Below are 17359 nucleotides of genomic sequence, written 5' to 3'. Positions count from 1 at the left end.
CAGTCGGTTGACTTGAATAATCTAAAATGGTACCTAAAGGGCATAACGAATACCGCATGTCTTATAGACACTAGCCGGTAACCAGCCTTCATTCCAACTTAGATTATATTCGCTAGATAATTGATTCAGATGCGGTCAATGACCGTCTGATACTCTATCCGGATGCTTAATGGACGATTGTCCGCTTGGTTTGGGGGAATCACCTTAGTGATTGATTGACTCAAAAATTACTCATACCCTAACAGGTATAAAAAATTTCTAGGTCAATTAACCCACTTTTGAAACCAAGCATACATTTGTCCATGGGCAAATACATTGGTACATCCGCTAAACAGTATGTATCATGCTGCACACTTAGTAAAATATATGCATATCGAAAATTGCAAAAATTAAATTAAAGCAAATTTGACAAAACCGACTCAGTCGGTAAATTCATATAATAAAGACCGACCAAAAGGCCGGGAGAGTGATTGTCAAACCGGATCTACGTCTGGAAAATGGAAATATTTAACAAATACAAGTTACTCGGCACATAGGCCGGAAATACAGACGGTCAAAGGCCAAGTACACTACCAAAAGCTGATATTTACTGAGGCGTGGCAGCAGGCGCATCCTTCCGAGGCGGAGGTGGAGCAGAGTTCACTGGTGCTTCCTCTTCACGTTGCTCTTCCTCCTCTCCCTCCCCTGCAGCTGGATTTTCACCGTCTGAGGCCTCTTTGTTGGCCCACTCCTCAAACGTCTTAGGCTCCGGCTTCTCTTCAACCCTTGGGGAGTGAACAAGATCTGCGTATTTGTAGGCTAGGGCCCAGACGCCATACACAGCATCCTGATGCACAAGGTCCCAGGCCAACCTCATCCGGTCCTCACAGTCTTGCTCATTCTCCTCAATGAGCCGACTCTGCTCAGCCTCCAAAGTTACTCTGAAGTTTCCTCGAGAGGCGTCCATCTCATTCTTCAGACGGTTGACGTCTGCTCGGAGAGTGGCATTCTCCCTGTTGGTCTCCTCCAGAGATTTGGGATCCGTCTGAGCACTTTTAAGCTCCGCCTCCAGATTTGAGGCCTTTAGGTTAGCCTCGGCAAGGGCAGCCGTAAGCTGCTTGATGGAATTCACCTGTGACATTAGCTAAGCTTTAGTCTCATGTTCATTTATTGTAATTTGATAACGTCAGCAGACTCAGACGCTTGTTTTTTGGCTCGCCTTACCTCTTCCTGCTTTTGAGCATATGGCTTTTTCAGCCCATCTGCTCGCAGCATCGCCTGTATCCATGCAAACGGTGTTAGAAAAGTAATCGGCAATATACTTAAAGAAATGTGAGTATGGCTATTATACCTCAGACAGCAGGAAGAGGATGCGGTCAACATTGAACGCCTGAATCCCAGGGATGGCCTCCTTGGGAATGGACCTCAGCATGGTCTTGGAGAACTGTTGCACATCCGGCCACCGGGGGGATTGATCTGCAGCAGAAGGTAGATATGGTGAAAAAGCTACATAGGCACCACCAACAGACTGCCGGCTGCCTGAAGAACCCTCTTATTGTAGCTGAGAATGTGACTTGACCCGTATGGGCCAACCAAGCTCAAAGGAAGAGTTGAAAGGATCAGCAGTACCTTGGGGATAAGGCTGAAGGCTTAGATCGCCTATGACCGCTGCTAAATTGTTGTAGCTTTGGGTGGCTCGCCACCCTTTGGCACCTCAAAGGCACCCAGCTTGTTAGAAAGGTCTATCCCCAGACCAACATTTTTGATACTTTTCCCCCCAATGGTCAGACAGCTCTTCCCAAGCGGAATCTCAGAAGCTGTCTGAGCTGAAGATAATTTTCTGAACTTGGTAGAGCTGGTGACCTCGTCATCCGGCTTTCGCTTGATCATCTTGGAAAGGGATCTGGGATCCCCCTTGTCTCCATCCTGAAAAACGAACCATACATTAATCATACAGTCGGTTCATAACCGTCTGAATTAGGCATTAATCATATAGTCGGTTCACAACCGCCTGTATACACAAGCATGCAATGGGGGAGAAGTTGGGGTAGGCGGTCTATACCTGACCCTTAGCCGCAAGTGCGGCTTTCTTCTTCTCTACATTTTTCTTGTGGATGTCAGCTGCAAAACATGCAGGTGTCATGTCTTGGGGAAGCATCCTTCTAGCGGTTTCTGCAAAAGGAACCATCTGCCAAATCATCAAGCAGACAAATGAATCCCAAATTAGAAACAATAAAGACGGCATAACAATGTCGGATGCATGCTCTACGTACGTCTGTGAAACATGGTGCTCAAACCGCAGGCGGACAAGAACCCCTCGTCTCTCAGCCATTCATGTTTGGGTACCCAGTTCTTGGGTACACTTATTAATTCGCCGGATGAGAGGAGGGTGGTTGTAAGTTCAAAAAATCCCGGCTCTATTATTTTTTCATAGTCCTTATCCAGAACCTTTGGGAGTTTACACTTCTGTCCCAATAGATCCGACTTCTTATTATAACAGCGATATTCAAAGTTATCTTGCCGTTTCGGGGCAGAAACCAGGTAAAACCGGTTCTTCCAATCAGACCACTTAGACGGTTTGTCTAAGGTCATCAAATAGTTGGGGTAGGTGCTCAAGGTGTACCACGCCCTCCAGCCGCCTGGGCTACGGCTCAGATAGTGCATGTGGGCAAAAGCCTCCCAGCCGGGATGAAGGCCCTGTATCTCACAGGCGGCGATGTAGCCTAGAATGTTAACCCAAGAATTTGGGGTTAACTGCCACACTCCTAGGCCATATCCTTGTAGGATAGCCTTGATTGAGTCATGAAGGGGGAAGCGGAGACCGGATAGGAAGGCCGCCTCATAGTAGCCGAAATAGTTGTAGGCATTCGGCTGGTCATCCTTCCAGGCAATGGTACCCATCTCAGACGGTACCTGGATGTCATAGCCCTTGCCAAGAGGACGTTTAAACTTAAAGACCTCTAGGTGCTTTTCCATGTTTGCCCTATCTCTAGCAGATACATGGATCCGGAATGGATCCCCCTCATTGTTCCACTTTAATCTCTCTTCTGCCTCACTATCCTCAACTGGTGATAGTGAGCTACTGCTCTCTTTAGAGCTAGACCCTGAGGCGGCCTCACCCCCGCGTCTCTCAGAGACAGCCTCATCCGCCTCCTCAAAGCCAGACACAGAGGCGGCTTCTTCACCGTCTCTATCCTCTGATTCAAGGATCCCATCACTAGGAGTGCTGGGTGCACCTGGAGGGGATCCTCTTTCCTCTTCAGCCTGTACTACCTCAGGCGGCACACCTTCTGTGCTCTCTTCCCTATAGTTTGGATCTACAGTCGTCCATCTAGTCCGAGCCATATTGTCCTGCACAGACACGGAGACGGTCGGATTTGGAGATGAACAAGAGTGATCCAAACACCCAGAGACGGCACCCCCAGTCCTAGACTCAACCTTACTAGGGAATCAGCTGCCTACTAAACTAGGTTGTGCCGTGCGTGCTGTTGGTGAACCCATTTGTGGAATGATATGTATACAAACGGAAAAAGTATGAAAGAGTTAGGAAGGGGAGAGACGGTACCTCTAAGAAGTTTCTGAAAGTGAAGTCAAGCGTTGACCGGTTGTAACAGGCAGGCAGAAATCAAGCAGATGCTTGTGAAATGCACAGACGGTTGACCCACTTTGAAAAGAAGAGAATTGATTGGAAAGTACCCAGGCGATTCTCAGAAATTTTCCTGTTTGTTAGACGCACATACGGTAGACCGGCCGTATCTAGTTGGAAAAAAGGGACAATTGTGTGGAAGGTACACATGCGGTTGTCAGATGTTCTCTCTCTAGAAACGGTTGACTATCTTTCTAAATCTTGGAAATGTCCAAAAAAAGAGGAGGGTAAAATGCTCTTTATGAAAGGGTAATTTCAGGGCATCCCCGTAATTTCCCCAAAAGGTGAACAGTTGAAACTGTTCACCAATGCCTAAATGAAAAGTGTCACAGGAGCCATGTGGCACGCCACGTCACACCTGTGAGGAGAAAATGTTTAGGGTAAAAATACCCAAGGCCACGTGGCCAATAAGATGGTGACACGTGTCACATTAAGAGAGGTTCAAAATGAACCTCTCCTCGGCTGGCACGTGGCATTCCCAATCATTGAGAAAAAGACAGCCATCAGGGCCCAATTCCCGAGAAAGGTCGCAAAGCGGCGCACCTCATCAGTCCTAGGTTTTCATAACCTAGGATGGGGCGCGAATCCCAAGACCCTATAAAAGGGAGATGTTCCCCCTTAGGGAACACAACGACAACACAATACACGAAACACAAGAGAGATTAACTCAGATATTGAGGCGGTCAATGATTGCTGGATAATCAATTCTCACATCAGAGAATATTCCCGATCTCGGAATCTGAGTAGATCCCACTTTACTTTCCGCACACTTTACATACTCCATACACGTTCTAACTTGATCGTCGGAGGCGGAACGCCACCCAACCTGAGTCTTCGTTGTTTTGCAGGTACAAGCGCCCTAAGTCTAGTCTTGGTGTTGTAACTCTCCCGAGGGACACAGAAAACCCTGAAACAATTGCTACCGTGAAAACGGCTAAAGCTAATAATCAAAGTTATATAGCGGTTTCAAAATATTAAAACTTGTAAACCTTTAACTTCAAACGACTTGAAAACCATATTAATAAATCTTAAATCAAACAAAACCAAATTAAACTTAAAACATTACAACTTGGTACCTCAATAGTCCAAAACCAATTTAAAACTAAGTAATGATTCAATAATTAAGTCAGACCAATAAACCAATTAAATAAGTTCGTAAAATAGACATAACCAAACTAATATGATATTGCACATAGCTCTCTTCACTTAATTCCCCAACATGATTCGTGCTTGAATACCTGCAAGACTCTTGTACATGTTTGTCTACTCACCAAAAATGGGTTATCACAGGGCCAAGACGAATCAAGGCCAATAAACACAAACAAAACACGCGATAAACAAAGTTGAGTACATAAACATAATAGGATAACACATTAGCATGATTAATCCAAACAATTCTACATACCTTACCTGTAATCCAAACATACCAATACATACACAATACTCAATACTATTTAATTTAATTTATTAACTTTGGATAACGCATCGAACGGGTTTCCTACTTAAAGCTAGCCCTAAAAAAGTGATTAACACGGGTGCGAATCATGCTAGTATCAAACCTAGCCACATGCATGTGACGGACGTCCACACGCATAATAATAAATAGGAAAGTACAGCATCATGTACTCCATGTAGAACTTATGATCAAATATAAAGTCACAAAACTCCCCCCATATGTTCATACTCAAGGTATATACGTTCCAAGAGTTTTGGTGTGTATCCTCTTTTACTTTACGTGATGTACATTTTAATTATTTGGTGAAACTCATAACTCAAACACAATCTTATGCTACTGATCGTCAATATATCCAACATAATTATCCAACACTACAAGAATAAGCTAATTTCAGACGGAAATATTCCGTTGGAAATGGGGGGGGATTTGTCGGAAAGTGTTCGTCGGAAATTGCTTTGTTGGAAAATGACAATTATTCGACGGAATTTCCGTTGGAAACCCAATTTCTGACGGATTTTCCGACGGACTATAATTCATCGGATGCAGACAAAATTCCGTTGAAAACTTCTGACGGATAAAGTAATCCGTTGGAAAAGTCGTTGTTTCTGATGGATATTTTCCGTTAGAAACGACGACAATTTTCAACGGATTACTTGTTCGTTGGAATAGACAATCCGTCGAAAAATTGCCTTATTTCCGATGGATTTTTTCCCTCGGAAATATACTTTTTTCCGACGGAATTTATTTCCCTCGAAACAATTTGACGGATACATATCATGCATTTATTTTGCTATTTTTTATCGATTGTTATGTATTTCTGCATATTGACCTATTTCCCGCCAATGCAATTTGTTTTAAACATAATAAATTTTCAATTTCTATATACAAATGAACTGTGTTAAATGAAATCACGCATATTAAAATAATAATTAAAGTATATACATTCAATCAGTCCAATTAATACTACTTGTATTTAAAATTATATGCAACATAACAAAAACAAAGAAAAGCTAGACTAAAGCTTGGGAAGCCTGGCCTCCCCCACAACCGGGGCCGTCCTGAAGGTCTCGTGGCTGCATGTGAAATGTGCAACAAGTGTCTGGGGTGCTAAATCCGGTCATGCGACTCAACATCTCGTCCATCAATTGTTTGTTCCTCCTCTCCATTTCTTCCATACATTCGAGTTGCTACTCGATCCTCGATCTGGGCTTCCATTCGAGTCTCCACTCGAGCCTCGATCTGGGCCACAATAGATAGAGTGTTCTGCCGAGATGACTAGGATCCTCGACCTTGGGAACCGTAGTACAACTCAACACCTCAGCCAAGTCCCCTAACTCGGCCCTTAGCTTCTTACTACGCCCGCCTACAACTCGGTTGGACTTCTTTGGAGACCTTGAGTGCTTGCTTCCTCAAGTTTCTTTTGATATGTGTCCAGTAGCAAATACACGAGATGTATTAAACAATTATGAAATAACAAGTGAAAAAGGGCCAAAATGGGTTCGAACTCGCCTATTTTTCAAATTTCTCATCAAACTACCCTATAATTTGCATATACATACCAATCTAACCTAATTACAAGTGTTTAAGCATTCAAATTGCAACTCAGATGCAAGAAACTAAGTTTTCGGACCATACTTGTGATTTTCGAGTGAAAAATGGCCGAAATGGGTTCTAACTCGCCTATTTTTCACATTTCTCATCAAACTACCCTATAGCTTGCACTAACATACCAATATAACTTAATTACTAGTTTTCAAGCATTCAAATTGCACCTTAGAAGCAAGAAACTAACTTTTCGGACCGTAATCGGGATTTTCAACAAATTAAGGTTTTGAAAGTTATTACTGCAATCTCCTTGGACTTTGCATTTGCAGGCACCCTCCCTTTTCCCGGCACATCCTTGAAGTGAGTTGGCAAGAATAGGTTAGGAGCTAGCAGAGGGCAGCTGGCCTTGGTTCTTCGCGTGCCTTTGAAGGAAAACACAAATGAATTACATTAATAATTGAACTTATTCACTAGTAGAAAAAACTAATTTAGAAGCGGTTCAAACCCCCTAATTGGAAGCGGTTTTGAACCGCTTCGGTTTGGGGGGCTTGCCATTGTAAGTTAGAACTGGAAGCGGTTCAAACCGCTTCAATTAGTGGAGAATTGGAAGCGGTTTGGCGCCAAACCGCTTCCAATTCCCATTTCTTAAAAAAAAAAAAAATTCTACAATTGGAAGCGGTTTTGGCACCAAACCGCTTCCAATTGTAGATTTTTTTTTTAATTTATTACTAATAAATTAATATAATAATATTATTAGTGACCTTTCACAATAATTTCAGTATTATTAATTAATAATAAAATTAATATTATTAATTAAGAATAATAATAATATTAGTTACAAAATAGTACAATAATATATATAACACGAAATAATTATACATATAAAAAGTAACATCATTAATATATTTAATGAACAACAATATTTAATTACACCAGAATATATTAAGACTAGAATTAGAAATACTACGTACATACTAATACGTACTTAATTAAAATAATGTTGACAATAATAAGTAATTAATAAAGTCAAGCTAACTAAGCAATATAACCATTATGGCAATTCTACATGCCATCAAATGTGACGAAAAAAAGCCCACATGTCGCGAACTTCATTGATCGATTTCATTCCTTGTTAACAGGCCTTCCCTTTGAACCTTGCAAAACTTTAGAGAGAAAAAAAAAACCAAACATTGTCATCAGTATCACAACACCGAAATGCACAAATATCACAGAAATTCACCGAAAATCACCAAAATGGCCGAAATGCACAAAAATCACATGCATCACGTGCATGTACAGGCTGCTGGGCAGCTGCCTGGCTGGGTTGGCTGCCTGGCTGTGCTGCTGCAGCTGCCTGGCCTGCCTGGGCTGCTGCAGCTGCCTGGGCAGCGTGCCTTGGCTGCTGCTGTGGCCTAGGCAGCCTGCCTTGGCTGCTGCTGTGGCCTGGGCAGCCTGCCTTGGCTCCTGGCCTGGGCTGCTGTAGATGTCTTGGCTCATTATAATAACTCATATTTAGGATACTTAACATCTTTCTAAGTTGATGTTTCTTAAAAGTAATCATATTCAAGCAAATACAAGGTTATAGGTGCGTAAATAGGAGAACGGCATAAGTGAGCTACTAACTTATACAAATTCTTTGTATTCCTTATAAACTAACATCTACTCATTCTAAAAACTCATATTTAGGATATTTAACAGGTTTAAAGGTTGAAACAGTTTAAAAGTATTTATTTTCATGCAAATACTAGGTTATAAGAGCATAAGTAGGAGAAAATGGCTCAAATGAGCTTCTAACTTTATCAAATTCTTTGTTTTCTTTATCAACTGAAATCTAGCCATTCTAACAAATAATATTTAGGGGTCGTTTGGTTCACAGAAGGGAATCGGAATAGAATGAACAAAGGGAATGAAATGGAATGGAATGACAAAGTGGAAAATTTGGAAGGTTGTTTGTTACAAAAACCAGGGAATCATTCCCTCCACCACAGCACCACCACCACAGCGCAGCTCCGACCGCCGCCGAACCCTCACAGACCTCCGCCGATCGTCGCCGACCATCTAGCCTCCATCGCCGACCGTCGAACTCCCTCCCCGATGCTCCAGCCCCCCTCCTCGATGCTCGAACTCCCTCGCCGACAGTCGCGCCCCCCTCGTCGACGGTCGCTGACCCCTCGCCGACCCTCCAGCCCCCCTCGCCGACGGTCGCTGACCACCACCGACCACATCACCACCTCGAACTCCCTCCCCGATGCTCCAACCCCCCTCCCCGACGCTCGATCTCCCTCCTCCACCACAGCACCACATCGCCGACCACTCCCCGGTGCTCGCCGAGCCTCCCCGACCACTCCCCGGTGCTCGCCGACAGTCGCCGTCCGACCACCACCGGCGTATATGGGTGTTAGTGTTAGTGTTAGGGTTAGGGTGGGTGGGGAATGGAATGGGATAGTGGGGAAGGGGGGGGGGTGGGGAATGGGGAAGAGGGGTTTTGGGGTATTTTGAAAAATGAAATGGGGGAATGATTGAGGGAAAAAGTGGCAAACAAACAGGTTGAAAGGGAATGATTCCCATTCCCTTTCCTGAAACTAGAGAACCAAACGCACCCTTCGTATATTTAACATTTTTATAGGTTGAAATAGCTTAAAATTAATCATTTTCATGAAAATACAAGGTTATAGAAGCATAAGTACGAGAAAATGACATTAGTGAGCTTCTAACTTACCCAAATTCTTTGTTTTTTTTTATAAACTAATATCTAGTCAGTCTAAAAACTCATATTTAGTATATTTGATGTTTTTATAGGTCAAAATTGCTTAAAAGTATTCATTTCCATGCAAATTCAAGGTTATAGGAGCATAAGTAGGTGAAAAACGGCTCAAATGAGCTTCTAACTTACCCAAATTTTTTATTTTCTTTGTAAACTAACATCTACTTATTCTAAGACCTCATATTTATTATATTTAACATGGTTATAGGTTGAAATTGCATAATAGTAATCATTTTCATGCAAATACATGGTTATAGGAGCATAAGTAGGAGAAAATGGCATAAGTGAGCTACTAACATACCCAAATTCTTTGTTTTATTTATAAACTGACATCTACTAATTCTAACAAATCATATTTAGTATAATTAACATGTTTAGTGGTTGAAATAGCTTAAAAGTATTCATTTTCATGCAAATACAACGTTATAGGAGCATAAGTAGGAGAAAATGGCATAAGTTAGCTTCTTACTTACCCAAATTCTTTGATTTCTTTATAAACTAATATCCAACTACTCTAACATACCATATTTAGTATATTTAACATGTTTATAGGTTGAAATTTCTTAAAAGTATTCATTTTCATGCAAATACGAGGTTATAGGAGCGTAAGTAGGTGAAAATTTCTTAAACGAGCTTCTTACTTACCCAAATTCTTTTTTTTATTTATAAACTAACATACATTCATTCTAACAGTTCATATTTAGTATATTTAACATGTTTAAAGGTTGAAATTTCTTAAAAATAATCATTTTCATGCAAATACAATGTTATAGGAGGATAAGTAGGAGATAATGGCATAAGTGAGCTTCTAACCAATATAACCATTACACCGATTCTACCTAGATGCCATCAAACGTGACAAAAAAAGCCCACATGTTGCAAACTTCATTGATTTCCTTGCTTGACAACGGACCTACTCTTTCAACCTTGAAAAAGTAAAGATGAAAAAAAAAAATCAAACATTGTCATCAGTATGTAGCACCCCCAACACCGAAAAGCACCAAAATCATAGAAATTAACCACCATTATGCAAAAACAACCGAAATGCAGTAGAAGCACGAGCATGTAGTGGGAGGAGTTGCCTGGCTGGGCTGCTGCCTGCCTGGCTGGGCAGGTGGCTGCCTAGCTGGGCAGGTGCTTGGCTGGGCAGGTGCCTGCCTGGCTGGCTGGGCAGGTGCCTACCTTGCTTTGCTTGGGCAGCCTGCGTGTTACGCTTGTTTTATGTTCGGTGCAATAATGGAAGCAAGGTATAGATTGAATACAGTAAAAGCATACCTCATCTATTTGTTGCGCTTCCGAGCAATTGTTGACTATGTCAAGCATAAACTTCATCATGTATAGGGAACAATCAAGTCCGTTGTTTTGTTGCGCACACTGACATGCCACAAAGGTATTGTTATCATGCGTAGCCATTACCAAAGCCAAGTATATTAAACAAATCACTAACTCAAGGCATTACCTTTGCATATTTCCACTTAGGACCCGCAACAGAACGACAGTTTAACTTCTTCATAACACTTTAGGACAATAAGTTCTAAGTTAGAAACATAAATTCTCAATGATTTAGGTTAGGGCAATCAACAAAGGGAAGCAATATGTACCTATTCAGTAGGTTCTTCACTAGAAACCTCCGTGGTGGAGTCTCTCGAATAGAATCAAAGTGGTAGATTGTGTTACTGGATACGAAAATCACCAAAAGGGTCCAATGATAACTGCATATATTTACATAAACGTGAACATATTATACGCCTCAGCTAACTGCAATTTCAAAATTTGGAAAAAAGAAAAAAACTAAATTATGACATTTCGGACGTACTCCTCAAAACATGGGGCTAATATGAACTTATCTCTACCACGAGTTGATTCCTTCATACTCCTTTCTAGGTAATCTTCCACTTCACGAGGGTTGCTTAAGCATTTGGTAATGGAGGTTTGCTTGGGGCATAACCACCCAATTGCAGCCTCGGAGTTGCATCCACTAACAAGGTGCTCCTGTAGTGCCCTTCACGACAGTAATGTAGGGATTAATTATTAATTACATTGTTTATATTCGAAAATGCAAAGCCAATATGATTATGATTATTGGCATTGAATTACCTCATGAAAGCTTGAATGAGGAAATGTTAAGCATGGCACCCGATAGAAATTCCTTCACATCCTCTTTTGTAATTGGTGTGATCCCATTGTCATCATAGTGGAACATTGCCTTAGGTAAAGTCACTTCAATAGATCTACCCCTAGGCATCTCGCTCACACGGTTGTGAAGAAAAGTACATGCTTTGGACAACGATTTCAGTATGTCAGCTTCTACTAGTGGAGTACAACTCGCGGCCGAACCTCTCGAACTCTTCGTCAACCCTTGTCCTTGTCCTTATTGGACATTCTTATATTTTGGCTTCTCCACCTTCTTCATTATGGATGCTTGTATTTCATTTGTAACATAAAAGCAAATGGTTAAATTACAAGCTATATGAGAGATGTTTTTTAAACAAGCTAAGTAGTGAACACTTACCCCTCCTATCAGTCTCACTCGATCACGTGGCCGCTGAACAAAGCTACCTTTCGCTTCAAGTAGGGTGATGAAGTCATATTCCTCTCTAGGCACCGGTAGGGGCAAGTCCTCAAACCCATGTACTATGGAATTGATGCCGACGGAGATGTAGTGGGTATTAGTAGTAGACTTGAAATGGACCTTGTCAAACGGTTGTGCGCTACCATACCCCACCAACTCACCATCCATGTTTTTCTCGGGGTGAAGGAGCTCACATGGCGTCTCTTCCTACACATTTTATTAGGACAAGTTATAACCTAATTAACCAGCGTCATGCTTATACAAGGACATATAAGTGAGACTTGAAATTTACCTGAACATCTGGAAAAGGATCAGATTTTTGGTTTGCAATCCCTCTTGAATCTGTATACGTCGGACTAGGATTCTACAAAAGTTCAAAACAATCATGCTAAGGCCTCGTTTGATGATATGGAGTTCATGAACTCAATTGTAATTTAATTACCTCGCTGCCAACAAGTGGATCGTCCATGGCATCTTTGGGTTGACTACATGAGTCAACTGGGGTTACCAGGGGCATAGACAAGGTTGGCAAGTTCATATGCTTCAAAATAGCATTGAATTGACTTTGCAACTGTTCTTGCACCTCTTTGCGGATCTCCGCCTTTATTGATTCTTTTTCCTTAGCATCCATTCGGTAGGGCGAATTAACACTTGATCTAGATCTTCCTAATCTAGTGTAATATGAACCCATAACCTTTTCCCACCCAATTTGTTTGCCGCCCGCTCCAATTACTTGCCCAGGGTGGTATGGTTTTCCTAAAGCCAAGGTAAAAGGATCGTTCTCAATGCTTGGAGTGAGCTTGCCTTCAACCACTTCTGACGTATGCTCGAGCTGTAACAACATAAAAAATTTGGTTCATTCTAAGTTAGATGTAGTCGTTATCGAAATATTAAACAATGATAATAGTGAAATATTATCATAAATGTCATAGATTAGGGTGCTTACAAGTGCATCTGCTACTGTTTTGGTATCCGGGTGCATGACGTACTTCCCGGTGTTCTTGTCGATCCCATGCATAGCACACCACCAGTCATTGGCACGACTCACCAAAGATGTCACCGTGGAGGGAATCGGTGTATCAGGTGAAGATATTTTGGATGTGGGGTACAAACCCTCTTTGATCCACTTTTCTCGACTTTCCGCAAATGTCTTACAACCCATATGATGGTTATACATTTTCTTCTCAGCATTGCGCATAGCTTGATTACTTCTTTCCTACACATTAGCAATTGTTCGCATCATTATATGAAGTGAGAAAAGTTTTCAAAACAATTGTAATTTGTATAAGATTACATACAAGTGCAGTAGTAGTTATTGATTTCGCCACGAACTTCTCCCAGTCCTTCATCGTTGTTTGTGGATATACATCCCATGGTTTCTTCTCAACTTCATCCTCTCCTGCATTACCCATCAAAGTTTTCTTGGGTTTATGCCTTTGTTTCTTAAGGATCCATCTTGTTCTTAACAAACTTTTGAAGTTTTTGAATCTCTCTTGTACAAAACCTTCAAACGATCTCCTCTTGTCTGGGTCATCGGGAATATTGAACACACTCTGTAAGAATCGCAAACTTCCATGTCAGTCAAGTGAAAAAAAATTAAGGAAAAAATGGAGAAAGGAATTAGCCAAAAAAAAACACATTGCAAAATAGCCAGGGCAAGCTGCACAACCAAGCAAGAGCCTAGCCAGGCAGGTGCACAGCCCAGCCAGGCAGGGACCTGCCCAGCCAGGCACCTACCCAGCCAGGCCTGTCATGCTGCACCCACAACGAGGCAGGCTCGAAGTTTGGTTTTTAGGCACGAGTTTTTGTTTTTTGAACTCGAGGTTTGGTTTTAAGGCACGAATTTTTGTTTTTAGGCTCGAAGTTTGGTTTTTAGGCACGAATGCATTGATTTTGACTCGAAGTTTCATGAACAAAACTGAAATAATAAACACTTACCATTGTATCATCCCAAAACATTTGAAGCAACCCTTTTGGAATCTTTACCCAGTCAAGTGTGATCGGTATTTTACGAGTTAGGATGCCAATGTGTGTGGAATGTTTGCTGCGCCATTGCCCAGTAGGTTGACCCAACTCGTCAAACTCTAGAACCATGTGTTCCCCAGGCTTCTTAAATGCTTTTGTTGGACCCCTAACCTTTCTCTTTCCCGATGCCTTTCCACCACTGCTGGTTTTCAGTTGACGTTGCATGTCCATTTGGCCGTTTGAATCTTGTACAAACTCGGAGACAATATCATCCACAATAGGGGGGGCACATTCGGCTGACATCTCATAAGCATCAAACCTGCGCTGCAACTCATCATGAGCTTGGTCTTCTGGTTCGCCCAAATCTTGATCCTTATTCACATCATACAACTCGTCACTAGATTGAGAACTACCATGGTCTTCATCATCCATATCCTCTACGTGGTGAATGTATTCATCACGACCCATTTTATGTACACACTACCACCACAAGCAACGCAAATAATTAGTATACAAAACATGTTTACAAGCTGAAAATGCTAATACAAGAACGAAGTGAATAAAATATGTACAAAATGGAAAAAATGAGCTTCTACCATTCCCAACTTCGTTATTTTCATACCTATTACACAACTAATCCTTGTAACAACTCACATTAGGTATACAAATAAGTGTTTAAAAGCTGAAAATGCGATAAATGAAATGATTCCATGCTAATACAACAACGAAGTGAACAAAATATGTACAAAATGGCAAAAAAGGGCTTCTACCTTTCCCAACTTCGTTAATTTCATTCCTAGTTCACATCTAATCCTTTTAACAACTCACATTAGATATACAAAACATGTTTACTAGTTGAAAATGCGATAAAGGTAATGATTTCATGCTAAACATCTAATCCTTCTAACAACTCACATTAGCTACTCAAATTAAAACAACTTATAACATTATACAATTAAGGTAAGAATTAACATTTTGTATACAAATAATTCATATATTAATAAACATAAAATTTGATTAACTCAAATTGAAACCCTAAAATTTGGGAAATTATTAACAACATATAAGTAATGGATTTAAATTTAGCATGAACTCACCCAAAAATATGGAATGTGGGGTAAGAGGGAGAGGTGTGGTGGGCTTAGGCGCACTTGGCAGAGGAGCTTAGGCAGCTTATGGTTAGGTTGCAGCTAGCAATGGAGCTTAGGCAGCAGGGGCAGCAGCACGACGGAGGGCGGCTGTGGTGGAGGCGCCGACAATAGAACGGCGGCAACTTATGGTGGTTGTGGTGGTCGGAGCAAGAGCAGCTAGCCCTATTCGAACCCAACACCGTGAAGCAGAACGGTGGTTCAAGCCCTTCAATGCAACGAAGACAAAGGTTGTAGTTGTGGTGGGTAACACATGCACGACAATGGTGGGTGCTTGTGGGCTGTGATGGTGTGTAAAAGTGAAAGAGGAACGTTGAAGGAGGTGAGACAGTGAAAGAAGGAGCGCACAATTGAAGCTAGAAGGAGGGAATGAATACGAGGGAAAAATGAAAAGCCTTTAACCCGGTTTTTTTTTTTTTTTTTTTTTTAAAAGGAAGCGGTTTGAACCGCTTCTAATTACTTATTGGAAGCGGTTCAACTCAAACCGCTTCCAATTCTCTTTTTTTTTTTTGTTTTTTTACCCGGGGTATTTTTGTACAGAATTGGAAGCGGATTCCAATAACCGCTTCCAATTACTGGCTTCCCATTACTTTTTTTCTACTAGTGTTAATAAGTACATAAACTGAAAGTTTAAGTCTCGTATATTTATTATTATTATTATTCGAAACATACTAACCATCCGTTTTGCATGTTGTACAATTGAGATAGAACCCTGAAAGTGGGTCGACTCCACCACGTTGTCTATGGAACCGCCTCTTGTGTTCAGCCTGTTTTGTGTGGACCTCCTCTTGTGTGTATCGTCGGTCCCGGGAGTAGCCATCATCTTCTGGTGAACATCTTTCGGCACCCAGTGTGGTTTTACACCTTTCATATTCTTCGTGACATTGTAGGCGGTGACCGGCCCGAGTATCGAATGCTCTCCGTACTTGGCTTTCGAGCTCTGGTGACCAACCATATTTTTGCTGAAAAAAAAATTGTAAGTATGAAAAACAAAAAAATATTTAATAGTATTTAATAAGTGAGCGTGTAGTGTCATACGCTGAACAGGTTCCACCAGTGTGCTTTGGTGGCAGCATCAACCTCTCCATAGTTCCTCCTGAGCGCCAGATAGTAACCTTGGATCAAATCGGAAACGCCCTTCTTCACTTCAGGGTCATCAAACCTATGTCATAACAACAACAAGGATGTTAGTTTTTGATAAATATAATTAAGAATTACGAAATGTATATGATATATGATCTGAAACTCTTACTATTGCATGGTCGGGTTTAACATCGGCCTAGAAGGAAAATCAAATTAATTAGTCTTGAATAATTAGTGACTATACAATCTTTATGTGGAATGCTTTTTGATTAGGGGATTTTTATCCACCAATCAGCATCCGACACGTGGGCTAGCCAGGTTTCTCCACGTGTCCTTCATGTAGGCCAATAGGAGTCTGCCACGTGTCATCAAGAGATTCGTCCTCCTTGGACCAATTGCAATGTGACACGTGTCCACCCATGCCAAATGGGAAAACTGGCCAACAAGGCCCAATCATTGTGGCAGGCCCAGTCAGCCTTAGGTTTAACTTAAACCTAGTACTGGCACGCATCCCAAGGCATATAAATATGCCCATTAATCCTCATTAAGGGGGATTACGCACATTTAACACTCTCACCTAGAGAGACCCAATTACTTTTATATCCGCATTAATTACTTGGAGGCGGATCTCCAATCGTCCGGAGCATCCTTTTGTTTTGCAGGTACAGGCGTCCGGTTCCAGTCTCAGAATTGTAACTCTCCCGCAGGACATCAGAAAACCCCGAAACATTTTGGCGCCGTCTGTAGGGAGAGTACTTCTGAGATGGTATCCACGTCTGTACCGACTCCTGAAGAGAGGCGTCCCCTGGACGACCCTTAAGTTCAGTCGGACCATGATACTGAGGAAGAATTTGAAGTTGAAGCTCACACAGCTTCAGACGGGACCCTAAGGGCCCGACGCACCCGTCATACCGAAAGGAGAGAACGGGAAGATCTTCAAACTGGACTCAGTGATCCAGCCGGCGCACCGCCTATTCAGCGGCAGCCGGCTGATGGGTCTGCTCCCATTACAAGAAACGAACTCATGACCTTCATGAGGGGCTTCAAGGGAGAGATTCAAGAGTTGCTCAACAAGAAGCCGCCTGCTCTGGCCAAGGAGCAGTCGGCTAAGAAACCTTCCTCTTCAGGGAAGAGGAAGCATGTTCAAGGGCGAGAGGCGACCCCTCATCCTAACTCTAGGAAGTGGGAGCCGCCTGTCCTT

This window comes from Chenopodium quinoa, unplaced genomic scaffold, assembly GCF_001683475.1.
Source record: "Chenopodium quinoa cultivar QQ74 unplaced genomic scaffold, ASM168347v1, whole genome shotgun sequence".
Taxonomy (NCBI): Eukaryota; Viridiplantae; Streptophyta; class Magnoliopsida; order Caryophyllales; family Amaranthaceae; genus Chenopodium; species Chenopodium quinoa.
The sequence above is the reverse complement of the archived record's forward strand: the minus strand, read 5'-3'. Positions refer to the sequence as shown.